A 23,457-nucleotide genomic window follows, 5' to 3' on the forward strand; every position below is an offset into this window, starting at 1 on the left:
TCTCAGTTTTCAAGATATTTCACATAATGGTCTGATATATTTTTATATACATATATATAAAATATATATATGTATATTCCCTTTTTGATGTGTAACTTACTGGTTTTTTTTTAATTCATATATATATACATATATTAACATTTCTCTATATTTTTGTATCTACTATATAAAAGTAGATAAGTAGATAAGTAGATAAAAGATTCCCTTTTTGATGTGTAACTTACTGTTTTTTTTTAATTCATATATATATACATATATTAACATTTATCTACATTTTTGTATCTACTGTATAAAAGTAGTAGGCCTCACATCAAAAAAGAACAGTTATACCACACTGAAAGTTTTGGAGAGGGATATCTAATTAAAATGTGAAGTCAGCATAACACATACAATATAGGTTCAGAGCTTGGTAACTCTTACATTCAAAAGTAATTGCAAGTAAAGCCATCTCAGGAGCATTGCCATGCCTCGTAGTTTTAAACATGCAGGATTTCTTTTCATATAAAAGATTTTTTTTTCCCTCCACTACAAATCTTTCACTTCATGGAATAATTAAGTCATCCGTTGGAAGACTCATTGGAGCAAGTATTTGAATAGGGATTACTTCTGTCACTGAGCTGTACTTATGGTCTGTAGGTCTGTTTCTCCATTTGCCCTGTTGGGTCTGTTCAGTTTTCTTCATTCTGTTCCACTTTCTGCTATGTTGTTTGATACCCATCTTAGTGGTTGTAGCATTCAATTAGACATGGGAGACCTGGTTTCAGCTCTGTGTTCTGAGGAGATTGCTGAATCCCAGCTTTGGGGCTGCTGGCTTTTCTGAAATATGTCTGTGTCTCTGTAATTGTGAACACACATGCTGCTGTGCATCTGTTCATACTTTACTGAATTTACCTATGCTCTAACCACGTCCTGAGAGAAGGCTGGTTTCACGTTTTTCAGAAAATCACTGTTTTTCACAAATGTTTTCAAGCTGTTTGAGTGGTACATCAAAATTACATTCTGATTCCATGAGAATCCTGCAAGAATATGGGGTGGTTTGTTTTTCAGAGACCTGAAAAAATTTATAGTTGTTACTGGGAACATTTTTTCATGAGGTCAAAAGTTATTGGAGAGAGAGAACAACAGTTTTAATGTCATGCCTTTTCTCCAGATCTACATCGATTAGCTAAGGAGATGTGTTTGTTGGGACTTACATACAGGGTGAGAGGGATGTTGGGGTTTTTGTTACTGTTGGTATTTTCTTCTAAGCGTAAATTTTGTCACCTAAGGAAGAAAGATTCTATATTCAGATTACCAATAATCTGGTATTTTCCTTTGACCAGTTGAAGGGCCCCTTTCTGAATATTAGCATCTAGATCTTCTGGAAGACTACTGAAGAAGTGGAGAATAATCTTTAATTTGAGGTCTATCTCTCAAGAAAATGTTCCAGACAATAGTTTTGCTTTGATTCAGTAAGTGTTATAGAAGCAGTGTGATGATGATTATGAGAAATTGTTAGACATGGATCTAAGAGGATTTTTTCTCTGGCTTACAAAATGTGATTATTGTGGTATGTCCCACACTGGCGTACACAGTTAAACAGACAGGTACCTCTGCATCTATCCCAACTCCTTTCGTAGTCATTTTACTTTAGAAACTGTATTATCTTCATTTGCTAAAAGCATTAAGATAGAATAAAAACCAGAGGCAGCCTTGCGACTCACCAGGCTTTTTAGATTTTTGACAAATTTCATTTTGAAAGCACCATTTCTTAAGTGGTTTCTCTGTCTCTCATTTAAACCTTATGAATAAAATACAAAGTGCTTGATAGAACAGGTAAAGTTAGTTTTCTAACCACTTTACATTTTTTACACTTTACTGAAACCTTACTTTTCAATTCTTGTAAATGGAACACTTATTTTTTTCTGCAAAAATGAGTCAAGTTCTTTGAATATTACTTCCTTTAATGTTTTCCTGTAGTTCAAACGATCTGTGTGTGAAGAAAAAATGCAGTGACTGCTTTTTGAACATTTGATGCAGGTGTTCACAAGTACTATTGACCTTACAAAATAAATTTTAAAAAGATATTGTGTATAGCTAATAAGCTAAGCTGTAGGTCTGCAGCTTTGTGAAGCACAGTAAGGCTCAGAATAAAACTTCAAACTCATATTTAGTTAGGAAAACCTTTCAAAAAAAGATTCAGACTGAAGCTGAGAAAACAGAAAAGAATAAGAAAAAAGAGGTTTATAATATGTATTATATTTAAACTGACTGTAGCTCTGTTAACAGTCTCACAGATGTTTATTTACCCCTATCTGCAGTCTGTAGTAGAATCAAAAAATTAAGAAATGTAAAAAATATCAATTTAGAAAGCAGTACACTCTTATCTAGGCAAGACAGTCAAAATACAAAAAAACCCACAAAACCAAACCCAACGAGTTTTCTGTTATTTAAAGCAAGTTGCTATGTGTTAACTCTGCTGTCAGCAACTGAAATGATAAAATTGTCATTGTTATCAAATAGAGCTATAAACTGAATGCGAGGCATGCTTCAGGTTAGTCAGAAGAGGTCCTCTGTTTTTCACTGTGCATGCTTGCTCAAAATGAAACCGTGTGTTATTGGTTAACTGGGATGCTTAGCATAATCACTTTGCAAGGCTGTGGTGGAGGGAGGTGATTATCACTGAGAACAGATGGGCAGGTCCAAAGCATTGCCAGATTCTGCACAAGCTTCGTGTACTGTAGGTTCTAGCTCTCTTTTCTTTGGCATTTGTGATTTTTATTCACTGCACACATTCTGAAGGGCTAGCTGAACTAGAGGTCAGGGAGCAATGACCTTACAGTTTAGCTCACAGATGTAGGAGTGGGGAATTCAAAGCACTGTCACTGTACATCTGAACTGATGGGGAAGACTGCATTTGGTACAATTTCCTCCCTAAATGTATGAAAGGATTTATCTCCGAGCTTAGCACTCTGCATCTGTAGCTCTCTGTGGATTGTACTGTGCGTGTGACCAGAAATGATATTCTCGGATATGAACACTGTCTCTGCCTCTCCTAAAGTGCATCCTCCTAATGGGACCCGGTTTTATACTTTTCAGGTAAGTGAACTTTAATAAAACTGAAAGGATTTTTCATGGTACTTGAATGATAGGTAAACTTTGAGTAAGAGTAGCTAATAGGTTAAGAAGCTTATGTGTTAATTAGTTTTGTATTGATAAGAGAAAATATGTAAGAAATCACTATCATCGGAATAAGTTTGCTGACTTAAAAATATCAGCATGTAGATTATTCCTAAACAAACATAGAATTTCATGCACAGTGATTTTGCTATTGATTTTCTTTCTCAATAATAATACCATCTTACAATTCATTAGATTTATAGTCCTTAGATGGACCCACACTCTCTGTCTGTTTAGTTCAGATGAGCACTGTGTTGGCATTATCAGAAATTCCAAATTCATATTATACAGAAAAATATTTTTAGAACTTTGAATGTTGGACCTGTTTGGATTTTTTTATATTGATTCTGAATGTAGTTTCATACCCGCTGACGCTTAATTTGATTCATGTGGATAGTAACCATACATGTGCAATTGACAGAACAGCAGAATATATTGTTAGGACTTTTAAGGTTCTCAGTTTTAAGCCAAGTTTTGCCTCATTCAGGTAAATAAGCCTGTGTGCTTAGCTAAATTTAAGAATTTATTATATGCTTTAAATCCAGTGTGCAAAGCAGTCTAATTAAAACCATCTTTCAGTAGCATTTAATCAAAAGAAATCTTCAGTGCCTTGGCTCTGGAAAACTATGTAATCCTGTATTAAGACTTAACAATAATAAACCCCACAACCTTTCTGCCCCGGCTGCTCCTTGTAGCACTCTGGCCCAGCAGGGCAATGCAAACACTCCACTACGTAAAGTGGCAATAGCTTTTTCAGCTCAGCCTCTGATACACTTAGGATTTAAATAACCTTGCCACTCATGATTGTGTGATGGCTTTGTCTTTTTTGTTACTTTATGCTATTGTGGAGTGATGTCTTTAATATGTAACATATCCTGTGTGTACTATCAGAGCAAACTATCTGAGGCAATTTAAAATTAATTAAATGCATGGCAAACTTCTTCCACAAAATACAGGTACCCCATTCTCTGGGTCCAATAGCTGCATTTCATTTTTGACTTCTTTTAATCCATTGTTTTTAATTGTACTGTCTTGCCTTCCTTACAGTGATGTCAAATGATAGTTGAGGGCTGTGCAGAAAGAGTGGCATCCTCCTAACAGTGATGATCTGCTGATCCTGGCAGTGATTCAGAGACATGAATGCCCCAGGCCTGTTCCTCTACAGCATGACTACTTTTCTCACACACTAACATCTAAATATTATGTACAGCCTCCTGTAGCTATGCTCTTAAGCACAGTTCCTGACATCAGGTATTCCTTCTGAGCATGTCAAAATAGTCACTAAAATTAGGATGCTTGATTGTGATACTAAATTGACTATTTTATTATTTCATACTTCATGAAAGTAAGAGCTAACAATGAAGTATATAATCTTTATTACAGTATGTATTGTTGCTATTAGTAATCTCTGTGATTACTGTAGGCATTATCCAACATATAAAAAATTGTCTTCTAAAAATTATTTCTTCTGCTGATTTATAAGCTGAGGGGACAGTAAATATAACTGAATTTTCTATTGTGTTCTGGATACTTTAACAAACAATGTAGACTTAAATGACCTTGGAATGTAAAGCTGCTAATTCAGGACAGTCTGTGTTTGAGTTCTAGAACAGCTTGCTGTCATCAGTGCTAAAGAATCCTGGGAAAACTTAAAAAAAGAAAAAAAACACACAAAAAAATCAACCAAAACAGGCTATATTTTCCTGTGATGTTTTCCTGTGTGAAAATTTTTTCTTCTATGTATTTGTTTGCATATATGAAGTTGTTTAAACCACAACAGAAGTATAAAGATATCCATGTGAAGCAGCTTTCCAGTTCTTGTCTTGTCTTCCTTTGTTGTTCCTTGCTTCCTAGCTATTCACCACCATGTTTGTGGTATCTTCTCTTTTGCGCTTGAGTTACTTCAGTCTTTGCTTACAAATACAATAATTGCTGAGAAGGACTTCATATGACTTGTTAATTGTTTTGATCTGCTTTAAACTACTTTCACCTTTTGCTTAGTTACTGTTTCTATATGTTACATTGTAATCTCTTTGAGACAGAGAATCTCACTTAAATAGTTTGCGAAGTTATGGGACGGCTTAATGGTTCTTAATTTGAAATATATATATACTGATATTTAACCTAAATGTCTGAAAAATAATCTTAGCAAAACTAATGTCTAGAGTTTTTAAAACTGAATACATCTGACTGATAGAGGGTAATGAGTGATTTAGCTGCTACATTTAGCTACATTGATGTAATGATTGAAAGCTGCTGAATTAATTGTACATTGATTCAAAACTGCAACATACTAATTCTTTCAACAACAAAAATGGTACTGAAAGAAGCAGAAAGCATGTGTGCAACTTGTAACTTTATTATTGGCATTTCACTGCTGTTCTTAGGAAATAAGACTGGATTGGCCTCTATGGACATACAGAGATGCATCTAGCAGAGCACTTGGGCTGGGAGAACCATAATTAGTGGATATCTCTACAATTTTTTGAGCATTTATTAAAATCTTAATCAAATGTTTTTAATAATATGATTTAAAATCAACTTTATAAATCTGTTCTTTTTATGAGTTTAATTGAAATCAGAAGTCTGCTATAAATTTTTGAATTCAGAGATTTTATTACCTGATGAACTTTATTTTTAGTAGATCAAATTAACAAGGAATTTCTTGACAAATAATTGCACCGTTTAAAATTGTGTTTTCACTTGCAATGACACAACATAATTAAACAGTTCTTTTCACCTCCCCCTTCTCTCCCACTTTGTTGTATCAGCTTCTTTTGCCTCCAGGACACCTAGTGTTCAGAAAAAGTATTGAATTTGAGAACTACATTATATCTGCAACTACCTAGAAACTATAAAATTCCTAGTACCTTTGTCCTGCTCAGAAAATCGGTCCTGAAATTCTGTAAATGGTGAAAGCATGGTTTGGTTCAGTATATTTGCTGAACCACCTGCTATAATTAAAAGAAGCTTAAGCTTTGATCCCTAGACTCTGCTTGATAAAAACAATTAAAATAGAAAATTATAGGAGAGGTCATATAAAGCAATTATATGATCTATGAAGGGAAGGAGTTGTAACATTATTATGAACAAGATTTAATTTTAAAATTATCAAGGCATTACCAAAGTTTAATGCTTTGTATTTCAGTATCTCTTTGATTTCAATTTCCTTGTGCCAACCTTAGCAGACTTCAGCAGCTGTATAACAGAAAGTGATTTTCCTTCTGTCTTCAATGTTGATAAAAAGTTGGCATTTCTGCTATTCTATGGGGATAAATTAGTTTGCCAACAGTCCAATGGTGAGCATGTATCTATCTTTCATGAACGTTGTAAACATCAAAGTCCAAGTAGTAACATTACCGCACTCTCTGGTTGGTCTTATAGTTCACTTATATTTAGTGGTTATTTGCGTAAAATAATGATACAGTTGGAAAAGGATTGATTAGAAAAGAGTTATTTTTAACTTGGCTATTGGTTATGAAATGGGAAATGATGCTTTGAAAAAAGACTTTTTAATCAAGCTGAATTTATAGAGAACTGGAGAGTGGTTCCTTTTTTATGAAAGCATAACACAAAGGAACTTAATTTTGACAGTTCAGATTTCATATTTGAAAGCTGTGGAATACTGCTTTGATCATTTAAAAGCAACTTAAACTTACCTTGGTGTTTATCATATCCAGTAAATATTTTGTTTTCTTAAATTAGTTTCTGCACTTATAAATTGAATACTAATTTGCACAACTAAATATTTAAAACATCTTCACATTGTACACAATGTTTATTGCACCAGAATTTGAAATTGAAAGAGTATTTTTTTCTGTTTCAGTATCTTTGAAAAAAAAACCCAACCAAACCAAACCAAAACCACAAAACCCGAGGTATTTGTACGAACAGTATATTTTTACTCTTGTAACTTTCAATTATTAAGCTAAGCACAAATCTAAAGCACAGATTTAAATGAGGGATAAAAGTGGTTGCCAATAGGCAGAACTTAGGAACTAGGCATGTGCAGTAGAGAAAGACTAACACACTCATATTGTGGCAGTACGCTGTCTCATGTATCCAGCCACAATTTTAGCTGTAAAATCAACAGTATGTAGTAACATTTTCCATAAATGTAAAGCAAAAGCTTTCAAATAACTGAAAGAAATACTAGCCCATTTTATAGTCAGTTGAGATTCGTGGTTTGTAAATTAATTCTTAGGACAAGTAGAGTATGCTTTTTGCTAAGAAGTAATGAAGTAAGGACAGGTCTTTTCTGAAACCTTGGGAAGTTAAAGCAGTTTTTGAAAGTTATCAGATGATCAGAAGGAAATGTCTAAGACACATCAAGGATGTGGCCCATCCCCAGAAATGTTCAAGGCCAGGTTGAATGGGGCTTTGAGCAACCTGGTCAAGTGGAAGGTGTCTTTGCCTGTGACAGGGGCTTGGAGCTAGATGAGCTTTAAGGTCCCTTCCAAGCCAAACCATTCTGTGATTTTACGATTCTATGAAATAAAATTACTTTCTTACTGAATCTGCAGAGGAATCCTAAAATATTCAAAGGTTTGAAACTGGGTTACTGGGAAATGTTTCTATACATAAAACATATCTATCACCATGATGCTGATTACTACTCTTTATTTCTTAGCGACTAAATGTTACAGTCCAATGATAGTGAATTAACAACAGAATGCAAACAGAAATGTTACTTTCTAGTACAAAATGTGCGAAAAAAGCATAATCTATAAGAAATACTAGATGCACTCCTTAATTTTGCTCTTAATTCCTATATTGACAGTTTAAATGAAATATATACTTACCCAGAACTTCTGTTTTATACTATCTTGTAGTTTTAATGTTTTAGTAATCCTATTGCTCTTCCATGTATCTTCTTATATGGAACTGGTAAATGAAACAAAAAGCCTCTTCTGTAAGAGAAAGTATATTGTTAAAATTTATAATTGCACTTATTAGAATACATTTATCATTATGTTATGCTTTGGGCAGGTATGCCATGCTACTCTGTTTAGTAGGCCGTAACTTTTCTAACTGTTTTTTGCGTTGCCTATTTCTATGCAATCTAATTTAATATCAAAGACATCAGGTTTTGAGTTTGCAGAAATCCCCTGTACTATGAAAAAGGTATATTTTTGGTGAGGGAGATGGGTTATCAGTCACCTTGTATCTGATGTGATCACTCATAACACTACAAAGTTTTTGTGAAACATGTTTGATGACTCTGTTCCTACTCTATGGAGACTTAACTGCTTGTGTGGAAAATATACTATATACTAGATAAAGATAACAGCCAAGAATTTGTGTGTACTTTCAGAGCTGTGTCACCTGGTCCACCTAAGAACTGTGGAATCTGATCTTATCTCGAACCTTTCAGCTGGCTGACCATGTGGGCATTTCTTTCCATTAACTCTCTGGCAGGCGTGGGACTTCTCTCTTAGTTTTGCCTAAATAAAGGTTTTCCTCTTCTTCCTTAATGCACCAGCACAGTATGTTTTTATTTGCAAACATCACGTGAAAGTACTAGAGGCATGTTCTTTGTGAAGGCTGCAAGTCCATGGTAACTTGTATAAGTAGTGATGGTAGACATCACTGAAAGGCCAACTGTAACAGGAGGCAACTGAATAATTTGGTTTGTGTGCAAAACGTGGTACAGTTCACATAGGATGTTGTAGACTTCTGAGGGTTTGAAAGCTGACTTAGTGAATATACATAATAACAGTGGCAGAAAGGCTGACAGGGAGGTGGTTTTGAAGACCTGTGACATGTTAACACTTACAGAAAATAGTCATGCTGGACCAGTGCTTTAGCCTGTAGCCAAAAACTAAAACTGTTAAAAAGTCTGGGCAGTGTCAAAGGCAGGAGACAATAATAAAGTGATCTGCGTTGCAAATAGCTTGGAAATATTTAGAGCTGTAAAACTGGGGTTTATATAATTTTGGTAATTAGGAAATTCAGAGGAATAGTGTGAGGAATATGCTTATAGGCTCTTTTACTCAGAAATAAATGACAAATGCTAATAAAGGCTGGTCTTGCATTTCAAGTGAGTGATATTTATTCTTATTCACTATTTTTATTCTGTTATATGTATTTTTATTGCCTGTTTTGTGAAGAACAAAGCTTTTCTGCTCAAATATAGACACGCTAATGCAATGTTAATCTGAATGTACACCAAAATATTAATGTTCTCTGTATTCAAACAACTATAAAAGTTTGAAGTAGAGATATTTAAAATTTTTATCTGTTAAAACATATTATTCCAAACAAAATTTCACTAAGTTTCATGTGGTAGTGCTGTTTTTGTTTTGTTTTGTTTTTTTGATAGAATAGAGGAGACTCTGAGCATTTGTTGATCAGCTATAATAACAACTAATAGATTTAATCATTTTCGTGACAGTGTGGCACTTGGACTCCAAAAATGGAACAGAATTATTCAGGCTGACAGAAAAATTAGAGCATCATGCAAGTGTCTGGCTAAAAAGCTCTAAAACTGTATTACTGTATTTAATACAGTGCGCCTTAAGTAGAGAGATAATTTTGTTTGCACAAGGGTATTTTTTTGTAAATCTATTGTGCTAAATAATTGTGATTTGTGGCCATCAGAGCCACAAGATGAGGACAAAGTCCTCATCACCAGCAGTCCTGTCCACACCTGTGATGCAGGGAGTGTCTTTGAAAAGCTGCTTGTTTTCTGGTTAGTGAAATCATGCTAAGGACTGCCCCAACTGCCACCAAATATCCTCACTCCTGCTTAAAAATCAGTAGCACTGCATCACCCCTCATTTTCTATAGTTTCTTTTCTAGCCAGTCAATAAAATGGTCTGATAGTTTTTATAGAATGATAGAATAGTTAGAGTTGGAAAGGACCTTAAGATCATCTAGTTCCAACCCCCCTGCCATGGCCAGGGACACCTCACACTAAACCATGCCACCCAAGGCTCTGTCCAGCCTGGCCTTGAACACCGCCAGGGATGGAGCATTCACAACCTCCCTGGGCAACCCATTCCAGTACCTCACCACCCTAACAGGAAAGAACTTCCTCCTTATATCCAATTTAAACTTCCCCTGTTTAAGTTTGAACCCATTACCCCTTGTCCTATCACTGCAGTCCCTAATGAAGAGTCCCTCCCCAGCACCCTTTTATAGGCCCCCTCAGATACTGGAAGGAAGCTATGAGGTCTTCACACAGCCAAACATGCTGTTCTGCATGCAGTGAACTGGGAAGGATGAGTGATTATTAACTGACTGGTTTGATCTATAGATGCTTTGCATCCTCCTCTGGGTGGAAACACACATTGCTTAAGGTTCTTTGCCTATTGTACAAAATCATTTTTTCCACTTAAAAGCATTTAACTGAACAGTAAGAAAGCAGAGCAGTCAATGCACCTTTCCCATGCAGAATTCCTGTAATTCAGAGTGTGGCAGGTTCTACTTTGCAAAGTAATGAAGTAGAGTCAAAAAGTACATGTCCTTTTTCTGACAGAATCACTGGGGCTAAACCAGAGCTGCTGCTTCTTTTGCATCTGAGTGGATGTGACCAATATAAGCAGGGGACAGCGGGAGGAATAGCAATAGGAGTGCTTTCTCCTATTCCAGAAATAGGATCACAGTTTGGTTTCTGAATCATAGCTAGAAACCATGTTTCTGGCTCAATTTCAGAAGTGCTTTCAGTGTTAGATTCTGAACTTGGGCTTCTTTTACCATAACTTGAATAGAAAAACTAGAGGAATAAATGTACTGGTATTTTCTAGAAGAGTAAGAATACTAAGGGTTATTACACAATAATGTGTCTTGGTTTGATACTCATTGGTCCATTTTCTTAAATGAAAACAAGCTGGATAGAGTGAGATAGCAAAAAAAAGAACAATATAGGCATAGCCTGTTCTGAGAGCACAGATTGTGCCTCTGTAGATGGGTGTCCTGAACTTCCTGTATAAATTGTGGTGATAATCTATTGGAAATAATGTTGGTTTTCCCTTGATGAGTATTACCAGTCTTCCTATATAGCACTGCTGAAGCTCTCCCATCCCTGGCTGGGAGGAAAGTTAAGTAATTTGCAGATTTCATTGTACATTTAAAATATATTCCTAGTAGTTGTCTCAGATCTTGATCATACTCCCACTTTGATTTGCTACACATTGGACCAAGTAGAGGAACGTATTTAATACAAGAGGGTGTTCTGTCTGGAAGTCTTTAGTGCTATCTTGACTAGCTTTTAGTATAACTTCAACCACATAGCAGTCTAGCTTTTACTGTATGAAAGCCTGAATTAGTTAGCGGTAGGAACATAAATGTTGCCCTCTACATCAGTTGATAAGCCTATGATAATTAGATTTCCTTCAAGAGCTGGAAATACCGTATATCAGCACTTAGAAATGTTGGGTTTAGAAATGTCTAGTACAGTCTAGAGAAAGATACAGTTGGATAGAAACTACTTACTAGACTTAAAAAAAAAGTAAATGGAATTATATATAGATGGAATAATTACTAACTAGCACAGCATTGACTTTTTTTTATATAAGGCATTTTGTGCTCACAGTCTTTTATACACAGTTCATAAATTTGTAAGGCAAGAGGATCTGTTGCTTGCCTGTTACTCATTTAACATTTCCTCATACAGTCTTCATTATCAACAGCATCAGCTGATGATGTTGAGAGGTGGGTGATCCACCTGCAGATTTCTTCTCTTTCTTACATCTGTCTTAAGGCAAGCAAAAAAGCAGGGGAAGATGGACAATGCAAAATACTTGGTATGTTGAACTGTCCTTTGACTGGAGGCAAGCAATACAATTGTGAATAAACTTTCTTGCTGAGGAACTTGTTAGCCTATAGATATGCCTTTTTTTTTTTTTGAAATTACTGTGATAGAAGGATTAAACTAAATATTCTAATTTTACCATTATTCATAGGTTGTATTTTCATTTTGAATGAGTTGTGTTAATGTACATCACAAGGTTTTTGATACTAAATTTCTTAATAGTGATTTCTGTAAATAAATTTTATTTTGCCTCATCAATTCCTGCTCAGTTCAGTATTCAGTTTGCAGCTATGTTTAGCATAATATTTATGGAGGACTACAAGGCTAAGATTGTTTTGAAATGACAGCTGGCATAATTCAGTTGATACTGTGATTCACTCAGACATGTAAACAAATGAGAAAGGTATGGATTCACTATTTCCACCAAAAGAATTAGAACTACTTATTCATGGAAATTTAAGTGATCTGTTTATATTTTTTTCACAAGAAGGAATTACACAGTTTTACATGACTAAGAGTGCTTGTTCACTAGGAATGACACTTTTCACTTTTTGTCTAATAAGGTCTGATTTTGTTGTTTTTTTTTTTAATTAAGTATTCTAATACTGCATGCATGATGGTGATACAGTGTGAGGTATGACTGTCTGCCCCATCATCCAGAACAGTGTTAGTGCTGAGCAAAGGCAGAGGGGTGAGGAGATGCCAGCGGCAGTGAAAATGCATTGAGGGTGTGATTACATATAGAGATGTGCTTCTGTTGCAAGCTTAACTGAGTGTAAGGGAAGATACTTCATGTGTGCTAATAGCTCCATTAGTAAGTAGTATGGCAGAATAAAAACTGATATCTAGTACAAAAGAGGAGGATCTGATGTCTGTGTCATTCACATGTGGAGGCCAGGTGGGTTATTTTGGAATAGGTCTAGTCAAGTCCTACTGGTTGAATGTCCACAAGTGAATGGAAGGCATCAGATGCACTCTCAAGAGATGAAAACCAAAGAAAGTTGAGAAAATAGAGAAATTTGCTTCAGACAGACTGATGCAAACTGAAACACTAATGTAGACTTGATTTCTGTAATGGCAGGCTCTGATAGCACTTCAGAATAAGGGCTGGGTTCTGTCTTAAATCATATTTTGGGAGAGAATAGTCCTCTCAAGGAGTCCAGGAAGATAAGCCTCCCTATGCTGAGCTAATCTTTGTCAATTTAACTGTATTGATAAAGACTATGTTGACTGTCTAATATCATGAATTCATTTCAGATGAATCTTTCCAAGGCATGCTATTTGCAGTGTTTTATTATTTTCCTAGGACTCTATTACTAAAATAAATATTATGTGGAGAAAATTATTATCAGGATGTTACATTTCTGAGCAAATAAAAAATTATTAATGGAAAGTTTTGATGAAGCAAAGAAAAAGGTTTTTTTGACATTTAGTTATGGAAGCCTCTTTTCTTTACCATACTTCTATATTAGTATTTAAAATACTACTATAAAATCAGTTCACATTAGTAATTGAGTCTCTCTTTCATGTAGTTGGGAACCTGAATTCCAGATGGGGTTAATGCATGCATACAATATATCATATAAAGTTTGAAAACATACATGGCCTCTCTTGACCTGAAGCTTTAGATGGCTTGGCTAGTGCTGTAATGGACAGTGGAACATAAAGCTAAATATCTGCTAAACTGTGCTCAGCAAAAGAATGAAAGTAGTAATTTACACTAAACAGAGCCGTGAACACATCTATTGCTTGGAGTAAAATTGTCAACATCAACCTTTGTGCTTCGAATAAAGATCTGATGTCAGCACTTTGTACTGTCCTCTCTTCAGACTGGGAACACTGTAGCTTGCTTGAGGTAGTCTGGGAATTTTCAGCTGGTCTGTAAAAGAAACCTTTCAAGGAATTTTCTTGTCATAGACTTTTAATAGTTTCAAGCTACAGGTTAAAGCAACACACTTTTCGTCATGTTCTAGTATGCATTTTTTTGGCAAGTATCATTTTGGAAGTTAGCAGATAGGCCAAATAGTCTTTATGCAGAAGTACGTCCTTAAATTCAAAGGAAATCAGCAGGGACCATGGAGCGGGGGAGGGAGGAAGAAACAAAACCAACCAACAGCAAATACATTGTTTTAAGTTTCTCAGTTCTCCACTTCCTTTCCTACTCTTCCAGAAGCATTAACGTATGGAAGCGCTTCACAGACTGTGGCTTTATTTCCCTATTCTGAGCAGCACAACTGCATTGGAGGCCTGAGCTTCAGGACAAGTTTCATCATCTCTCTCACCTTTGGTTTGTGAAGAGATTCATAACAGGTCTTTGAAACCATCTCTCTTTCCATTACACATGATTTTTATTATTCATAAGCTATTTATGGAGGAAAGCTTAGTCCTTAGTTTGCATAGTCACTGTGCTTAATAGCATGATGAAAATTGCTGATCTCATACTGCTGCTTTCATTGCAAGACTTGTCTGCTATTTTAATAGTTTAGAGGTGTTTTTCTGAAGTACCATAATGATGTTGTGAAAATTCAACATGTGTTTTGAACCAGTTTCTGGGTCAGTAGTAAATTGATCTATTTATGCCTTCAAGAACATTGACTTTTTTAAATATACATTTTTTAAATTATTATTTTAAGGTAAACTCTGTGATGTAGACCAATACTTCCGGCATGTTTGTGAATTGATATTATAGAAGATTTATCTTTTTCTGACATTTATTCTGAAATGTTTTGATAAAGCTTTGCGCTTCAAAATTTGAGAAATGCACTTGAGAAATCTTTCTTATGCCATTACTTCTGCAGTCACTTTTTCAATATTTTTCCCTAGAAATTTTATATAAAATAAATATATACTAATGAATTTGAATACATTCATGTATGCATAAATAAATGAAATATATTTCACTATGAAAAAATAGCACTTTGGAATCTGATATAAATGACAGGATATCATAAATCTTTGGAGAACTAAAAGAATCCTTAGGAGTATTCCTAAGAGTAGGGTTCTTTTGGTAATTTTGAGGGATTTCAGCAGGCAGAGTTTAAAATTATCTCTGAGAAAGCATGAAGCTAGGTAGCAGTCATTAGTTGTCACAGACCACTTAAATATGGTGTTGAGCATTATCTAATTACTGATACTATTCATAAAAAAATTTGTGTTTTTCCAGACAAATCTGAAGGTATGGCAATCTAGTCTTGCTTTGCACAGATGCAGTCACCAAAAGGCTTATCGTGTGGCCTCTGAGTAAAATAATTCACGAATAAAATTTGAATGTCCTGGTGGAAGTGCAGCTGAAGTGTCTGATATGTCACAGGAATAGAGTCCAGGAAAGGAGCTTAGCCTTCTATGCCAGACTTTATCAGCCCCCTAATCCTATAGGTGGGAATATGATATATGTAAAATGTTTGCACAGTACAAGATCTGTTTTCCACACTGTGTGACTAGTTGGAAGCTCTTCAAATAGAGTTTCTTTATTCCTCAGCTGTTTGACTGCTTTCAGAATATTGCTGCGTAAGGCTGTATAGAAAACCTGGTGATCAGAGAGAGAGAGCTTACTTTCCATTTTTCCAGAATAGAATTGACTGTGCAGGCAATTATTTCTTATCATTCCCATTTATTATCTGAATGACATGAACTTCACCTTAAGACTTTTACCTCTTGGAGACTTCTAGCCTCAAGGAAGCTGGGGAAAGTCAGCATATAGTAGAGGTGGATAGTTCTCACATGTTTTCATGTTTCTTTTCTGTGGTATTCATAGAATACCAGATTTCAGAAAACTGTTTTGGAATACTTGATATCAGTTCCAGGGAAAAAAGATCTATTAGCTGGTCAGCCACCAATGAAGAGTGAATTTTCAAGCTGTGAGGTGAAGAGCCGAGGGTCAGATGCACAGAGAGATATTGGAATGACCCTCATTTTGGCTCACAGCTTTCACTTAAAATGTAGGAATACCATTTTATCTAAGTGTAAATACACAATAAATCCTCAGAGAGAAAATCTGGATTAAGTATACAATTTAGCACCTTTAAGACTTGAAAAAAACACATTTATCTTTTTTCCCCAAAGGTAACCAGAACAAGGGGATTAAGTATGTTGGCCCACTCAGCTCCTTCTGTAAATATGACAAGATCAAGTGCATCTGCTTTTGTCAAGTGACCATTTATGAAACCATCCCTTGTAATTCCCTATTCAGCAAACAAAAATTTAACAAATCTCCTAGGTGTCTGCAGTTGAGCAAAGGGATAGCGTTAGGTCTTTTGAAGATCACCATTCTCTTAAAAGGAAAATTTTAGGGACATGAATTGATTTTATTAAAGAGAGGATTTTACCACAGAGGCAATGAGCATTCATTTAGAACTTGAGAAGAATAAGTGAGAAGGACTCATAGTGTGGTTGGAGAATATGCTGGAAACTTTCCTATGGCAGCTGCAGCATGCAAGATCCAAGTCACAAATTGGATTGCATTTCTATCTTGCACGAAAAAGGATATGGATATTTTCAAATTTAAGTCCCACTCATTTCGTGTACCAGCTGCTTTATCACCATTTAGTCTCCTTTTATTCCAGTTACAGTTCTGATATAGCTACAGCTCTTTTAACATCTTAGTGAACATGACAAAAATACACATTCAGATAGCAGCTGAATATAGAGTTTGCTATGAATGGATGGTATAATCTACTAAAGGAATAATAAAAACATTTTCATTCCATATGTTCTGTGTATTTGGGAAAACCCAGCATGTTAGCTCTGAATATTCACCTCACATTTGCATGAAACCAGGGTAAAAATGGAAAGTCAAACCCATTATTTTCTTCCACTTAATTTCTTTCAAATAACAGTGTTGTATTACTTCCTGACAGTGCTTAATTAACAGCCCTGGAGATTTTTCCTAAACTAAGGTTTGAGATTCTTCAAACTCATCTGTGAATTTATCTGACCAAGAGAAAGCTAGCAGGCTTGTTGCACTCATTATTTTCTTCGCAGTGTATGTGTGTCTTGGTGCATGATCTGTGAAAGTTAAATAATTTCAGTTGTATGTACAATTTTTATAAATGGGTGAGCAAGCTAAGACAGATTTTTTACTAACTGAAGGTACAAGTCTGTTTTTCCTCAGAAACAAATTTGGATTAGAAGTCAAGGGAAATAGAGCTTCCTTCCATTTGTCTGTGTTTTGGGGTCCTCTGAGGACTCATCTTTCTAATGTAAACATTTTAGCTTTACTTTCAGGGCAAGATTCATCTCACTTGATATTCTGTATCTGTACTGTGAAGCTCTATCCAGACTATTAAAACTACTTACAGTTTCACCAAACTCTCCTCTGCCTACCACGTAAAGATATAAACTATTCCAAAAGTACCTCTTTCTAAGATTTTGAAGGCAGCTGAGGAGGGTTATCTTTGATTTTTATGTGCTGATTTCTGGTAAAATCAAACTTACTTTCAGTATCCACAAGCTTAAGAGTGAACATTTGTTTTTGTTTTTAAACTTAGCTCATATTCTTACATTTTGAAAATTTGAGGAGCAGGTTATCGATGAAAATTAGTCTGTATTCAATGTATACGAATTTGGAGGAAGGCAAATCTGAATATGCAAAATGTATATCCAAGTCACCTTCTGAAAAGAATGGGTGAAGATAAGCTGATAACAAGGTTTGATGTGTGGTTGTCAGATTTCTTTCTTGCCTAATATTAGAGAGTGTGATATAGACGTGGAAAAATGACTTTGTGCTACTGAAATAAACACCATTCACTGATTTTTATATCTAATGCTATGTATATGACCATGATAAGAGGGGGGTTTTCAGTGAAGAACAGATGTAGTTTGGGTTTTTAGATCAATCTTGCTTTAAAGAACACATCTAAAAATACTGTTTACTTACATTTGTAGTAGAATTGGCTGTGCTTTCAAATTTGAATACTTGCTCCACAATATGTTTACTTTGCTTACATTGCTGAAGGAAATTTCTGTCTAATATTTTAAATAGCTTTGATATAACCATATCTGTCAAGAACTGAGACAGAGCAAAGAAAAATCAATTATGTCAAAGTCTACATTACACATCAAGAGATCAATCTTGACTTAACGATATAGGATGCTTTATAAGAACCATATATTGAAATTGTCAGCCCTTTTAAATGGTATGTGGTTATTTTTGGATAAAAACAGAGAACTAGAAGGCTATTTTAAGAAGTCAGAGAGTATAAGGGAAAACTTAATTTTTTTGTACGTTTTGTCTAATCTTAACATCAGACATAAAATCTAGGTAAAATGAAACCAGCTTGGTAAAAAATAATAAATTTAGGTTTGTAAGAACAAAAATTAGACATACTATACTGTTAGACAAAAATTAGACATACATACTGTTTGATTATGGAAAATGAGCATTATCTCTCTTATTACAGTGTAATTATAGTTGTAGTAAAAGTGTAAAAATAATTGTAGATTTTGCCACGCAGTATGGCTGAAGGTTAAAATCTATCCCAGTTTGCCCTTCTCTGCTATTCTGTTTTACTGAAAATCATCATAGGAAGATGGATTTTTGTTCTCTGGCTCTGAAAGGTAAGCTTTTCCTTAAGTAGAACTTGAAAGACCAAAGAACTTCAGCTTTTTTTTCACTATTTCAAGCCATCTGAGGTGGTCATAGTGATCTACATCTGCTTATGAATGCTGTGACCTGCATATTAAGGTAATGTGTGTGTGGATCTACTAGATTCTTGAAATCTTTAATGATTTGGTTCTAGAGCAGTGTAGTTAGGCAGATTGTAACAAACCAATGGAATAGCTTTAGATATGCAGCTGTCTGGAAAATATTTTGCTAGGTCTAGGAAACAATGACTGTTCTCTAAAGAAACCAGCTTTGTATAACAGCAATGTCTAAGAACTACTGAGTCTAGGAACAATGAATTAGTAAAGAAGTTACTGTGTAGAAATAGAAGGAGAACTGCTTAGTGACTGTCACAGAGTATAAAGCTACAAGCTAAATGAGTTATATTGACCCCAGATTTTCACTCTGACACTATAGAGGCCTAGTGATACTTTGGATAAGAAAATATATTCTTTGTCTTTTTTTTTTCTTATTTATGTTGACTCTTTTCTCAGTATCTCAGACATTTTTAAAGTCCTGTATTTCAAGCAAGCTGCTCTGAATGGAAATTTTTAGGATTTGCTAGTTGAGCATTTGGTGCAGAAGGTGCCACAGTCTGTTAGGCAAGAATGACTTTCAGAGGGACAAAAAAATGCAACTCCTTGTCAAAAGAGGTTCTGTGGAATTTATCTTTCCAAATATCACTCGGCTACAAATCTCCCTTGCTTAAAGCCAAAACTGTCTGAAACCCATATAAGACAGAAGGCAATGCAGGGGGTTTGTAGGTAAAAATATAGTCTTTGCCTTCAGCATAGAGCGGCAGCACTTAAGACTCACTTCAGGGCCTAATTAGACATATAGCAAGATCTGTAGCTATACAAACTGCACAAATACAGTTTATTCCCATATAAAAATCATGCATCTTGAAAATGCTTAAAAAATGAACAGGATCTGCCACAATATCAAATGATTCATACATAAAAGCTGTAGGTGAAAGGTTTCTTCTGAACATGCCGTTAGACAAAAGAAAAGTTGATCAGTGTCATTATCTAGGTTTTTCTCCCAAGTTAGTAGGTAAATAACTTTCTTTAATGTAGTTTTGAAAACATTTAAAGAAGTTGTTTTGTAAAAAACAGTAATGGTGGAGAATGGGTGCTAAAAAAAAAAAAAAATCATCTGTCCTTGCAAAGCAGGTATTGAAGTAGAATGATCTTGTTTGTAGACGCACAAATCCAAGAAACAGTATTTATTGCAGCCCCTAGCAGAACAGATGGAAGCCTGTGCTTCTCAACTTGCTAATTAAACACAAATTAAATCTTGTTTCATATCAGCTATAGTTTGTGTTTTTCTTTGTTCAGAGCAGTGACAAGAAGGCATATAATTCTCTTTATGTTCCCTCTTTTCTTGCTTCTGGTTACCGTATGTGCTGATTTCTGTAAGAAAACTAAAATTCGGCATATAATATTTTTTTTAAGAGATAAGAGCATAAAATAGTTTAAGAAATTTAAGTTTCCTTCACAGCCTAAAAATTTTTTACATTCTTGTGCTTTGTGGGGTAGAAAGAACATTTCCATTTGAAGCCCTGCTGTGATAATAATAATGGGAGTTTTACCACCTACAATATACGGGTAGCTCTGTTGCAAGTATTCAGAATGAACATTTGAGCCAAACTTTTGCATCTGTCAAAGAAAGGATTAATGATAAAAGCTGGCTTGTCTTGTTCAGATTGTCAGTGTTTTCAAAAACTAGGAGCCCCCCAAAGCTTTGCCATTTTTATGGAGCCTACTCCCTGTGTGACATATTACACGAAATAATACTGCTCTATAAGAAAGCTGATAGAATACATGATAAATTAGTTCCTTACAACTGCCTCTCAACATTTTTAATATAAAATATTACATGAGACCATATCAATATACTCCATGCTTTAGTATGAATTGTTACTGTTTTTTCATGAAATACACATTAAACTATATCTTTTTGCTTTTTGTGAAAATAAGTATTATGTTTTCATGTCATTATCTTTCTAAATTAAAATGCTTTAAGTGTTAAGCAATACTTTTGCTATCAGACACTTTCCAGAAGCTGTATTTGAACCCTTCACTTGATTGAAAAAGAAATTAGTAAGACAGTATAATTACACGTATTGTAAAAAAAAAAAAAAAATCAAAATTAGATTTGAGGATTGATACTAATGGGGTGATTATTAGAATACAAGTGAAGGCATTAACAATTTAATGCTTCATCCAGAGAGAAAAGCAAAACAGAAAAAAATAATGGAGGCTCCTGTAATTCTTAAGCAAAGCCACTACAATAAGCAAACAGTTATGAGCTCTACTTCTTTTTTCAGCATTGTTTATAGATTCTGGTAATTGAAGTGTACTATAACTGTTAAGAAAAACAACTGGTTTTCCTTTTACAGAAGAAGGAAAATAAATGCAGGAAAAAAGTACTTGGCATGAATCTGTGGTTTATTGACTTTCTTAACTACCTCTATCAGCTTTCACTTTAACTCTGCCATAGGATGGCATTCTATGAATGGATAACGAAATAAAAAATAAAAGTCATGGCCATATTTACAGATAATGACTGCCACAGCTAGTATTGCATAAAGAACAGCATACAAAATAAGATAAAGAATTTTCAAACATCTGTCATTTTTTATTAGGAATTCGGTGATTTCAGCTGCCAATTTTTGCCTCTCTAAGGTTCTCTTAACAGATAAGGGTACCTTTCTTCAGGGACCTTTGTGATCCAGGAGTAATAAGAAGGTTTTGTTGTTTTGTGTACCATAAATACAAACCAAAATATTAAATATTAGGGATTTATTAACAATGTAAGACTACAGAACAAGTCCATGAAGTTTTTCTTGTAACTGAATATCTTTTGTTACTGAATTTACCTGCTCAGAACTGATATCTAGTTTCCTTTAGCCCTTTGGCTGTATTATGAAAACTATTTCTGATGAATGACACAGAAATACCATACTTCTTTATTTTTCCCTCTGTCTGTAACTGACTTGTGCATATTCTGTCTTTCAATACCATATTTTCCTTATTCTGGTGAGTTTACAAAATATATTTCTTCGACTGTAGTTAAGAAACTTTTCTTCATATTAAAATATACACTTATACTTGCACACAGTAAATGTCTTTGTCATGCCTAATATACCTGACATTTAAAATAGGACAATTTTTTTAAATAACGTAACATTAATGCATGAATAACAATAATACTTTTTTTCAGTAGATTGTTTTTGTATTCTAGACTGTGAGCAGTCTATTTGATTTAAGCAATAAGAAGTTCTCCAGCATTTACATGGAAAGTTTGAAAGGCCACCACCAAGCACCTTTTCAAAAATTCAGCACATGCAACAAAGCTGCCCCCCAAAATAAATCTTTTTTCCACTCTCTGTATTTAATTTAAGCTTGAAAGTGATTATTCGTTGCATATTATTAAGCTACTAACTTGAAAATAAAAGATCTATCAAAAAAAAATACTTTGATCTGTGCGAATATTTTGAGTCTTGCGGAAAGAAAAAGATTCACCAGTTCCTCTCAGGCTAAACCTTTTCACTGTGTTAATTTCAATAAGGTTTGTGTCAAAGGAATAGTAGAAAGCGATCCATATCTCCTCTAACTTTCTATATTCACCTTACCAATTTTTCCCACTACACTCCTCATATATTCTCCCGAGAACAGGTTTTTTTTGAAAAGACAATATCTTTAGACTTATCTAATGAAACAGTTTCAGTGGAGTCCCAACATGAAAGGGCACAGAAATGTTAGAAGTTTAGCCATGGGAATACTTTGGCACCATATGTTTATCAGGAGGATTTATTGCCAGACACTGATGTTACAGCAAAGTTATAATTAAACTGGAATGAGACTGATGAAACAAAGCTAATGTTTTGATGAAGCTGAAGTTGTTCCATATTTGGAAGCCTAGCTCCAGGTCGTAAGCCTTTTCTTGTATTAGAACAAGAAAACAGAAGCAATTTTTAAAAGCTTTTCCTACTTTTTCATCAGTTTTCCTTTTTCCTAATTTAGATCACATACATAATGCAATATTGCCTGTTTCTTTTGTTCTTAACTACTCAAGCTTTTTCTTTTGAAGAAAATAATATACATCAGATACACAGTTATTCCACTCCTTCCCATCTTTTCCTCCATACTCCGGCATCTTCCCTTTTTAGAAGCAGAAATTTGCTACACACAAATTACTATACTTTTATGCTGCTTTCATGTGCATGGGCTGACCTGTCTGTGTTACCAGCAGGTTAGGAAATGAAGAAAGATCTGCATCTTCTTTGCCCTTCTACATTTGCAGAAAACCAGGAAGACATTTCAGAGATACAGAGTCTGGTGTTCAGTGTGGACCTCAGTATTAAATGTGCCATGACTGAAATGCAAGAGCTGCAGGAAGAGAGCTCCATGATATAAGAAATGCAGAACCTGTGTATACTAGAAAGGCTATGTGCATGTAGAGACTGAACTCTGCCAGCAGTGATTTCTGTTCATGCTATTTTGCATTGTTAGACCTGAATAACACCCTTCAAGACAAGATAGCTCTGTTACCTTGGAAACATCCAGCCAGCCATGGGTAATCTGCCTAAGCACTTACTGCTACTTTTCAGAGCTTTTATCAACATTTACTGAAACAACTCCTTTGACTCAATGTAAAACTTAGTTCTGTTTATGGAAAAATCACCATTAGCCACTGAATTTTTATTATACTTCAGCAGCCTTACTAGAAAGAAAAAATACCTGGTTATGTGAAACCAGGTCTTGCTGTCTGTTCAAAGACTGAATGTTGTCTCATTTACTCCTTCAATTTCCTTATTCACACACGAGAACTGCCATTATTGCAATAGTTTGAAAAAAAAATAGCATTTTCCATTTCTTGAGAATGGCCTCAAAGTACCAGGCACTACTATTGTTATTTCAGATGATTACTTAATCTC

At 34.8% G+C, this 23,457-nt stretch overlaps 1 protein-coding gene across 7 annotated transcripts in view; it reads left to right on the forward strand.

Annotated features, from left to right (window-relative positions):
- Nucleotides 1–23,457, forward strand: part of PPFIA2 (PTPRF interacting protein alpha 2) — a 313,295-nt gene that overhangs the window by 104,724 nt on the left and 185,114 nt on the right. For 2 of the 7 annotated variants that reach the window (XR_008974941.1, XR_008974942.1), the window contains exon 1: nt 2,666–3,078. The exons of the other annotated variants lie outside the window; for them this stretch is intronic. The gene's annotated coding sequence lies outside the window, so the exon portion shown is untranslated. Of the gene's footprint in view, nt 1–2,665; nt 3,079–23,457 lie in introns of those variants that run through there. 7 annotated transcript variants of the gene reach the window in all.

Source organism: Pezoporus wallicus, unplaced genomic scaffold (genome assembly GCF_028554395.1).
Source record: "Pezoporus wallicus isolate ANWC-B61680 ecotype Strahan unplaced genomic scaffold, APGP_CSIRO_Pwel_v1 contig_5069, whole genome shotgun sequence".
Taxonomy (NCBI): domain Eukaryota; kingdom Metazoa; phylum Chordata; class Aves; order Psittaciformes; family Psittacidae; genus Pezoporus; species Pezoporus wallicus.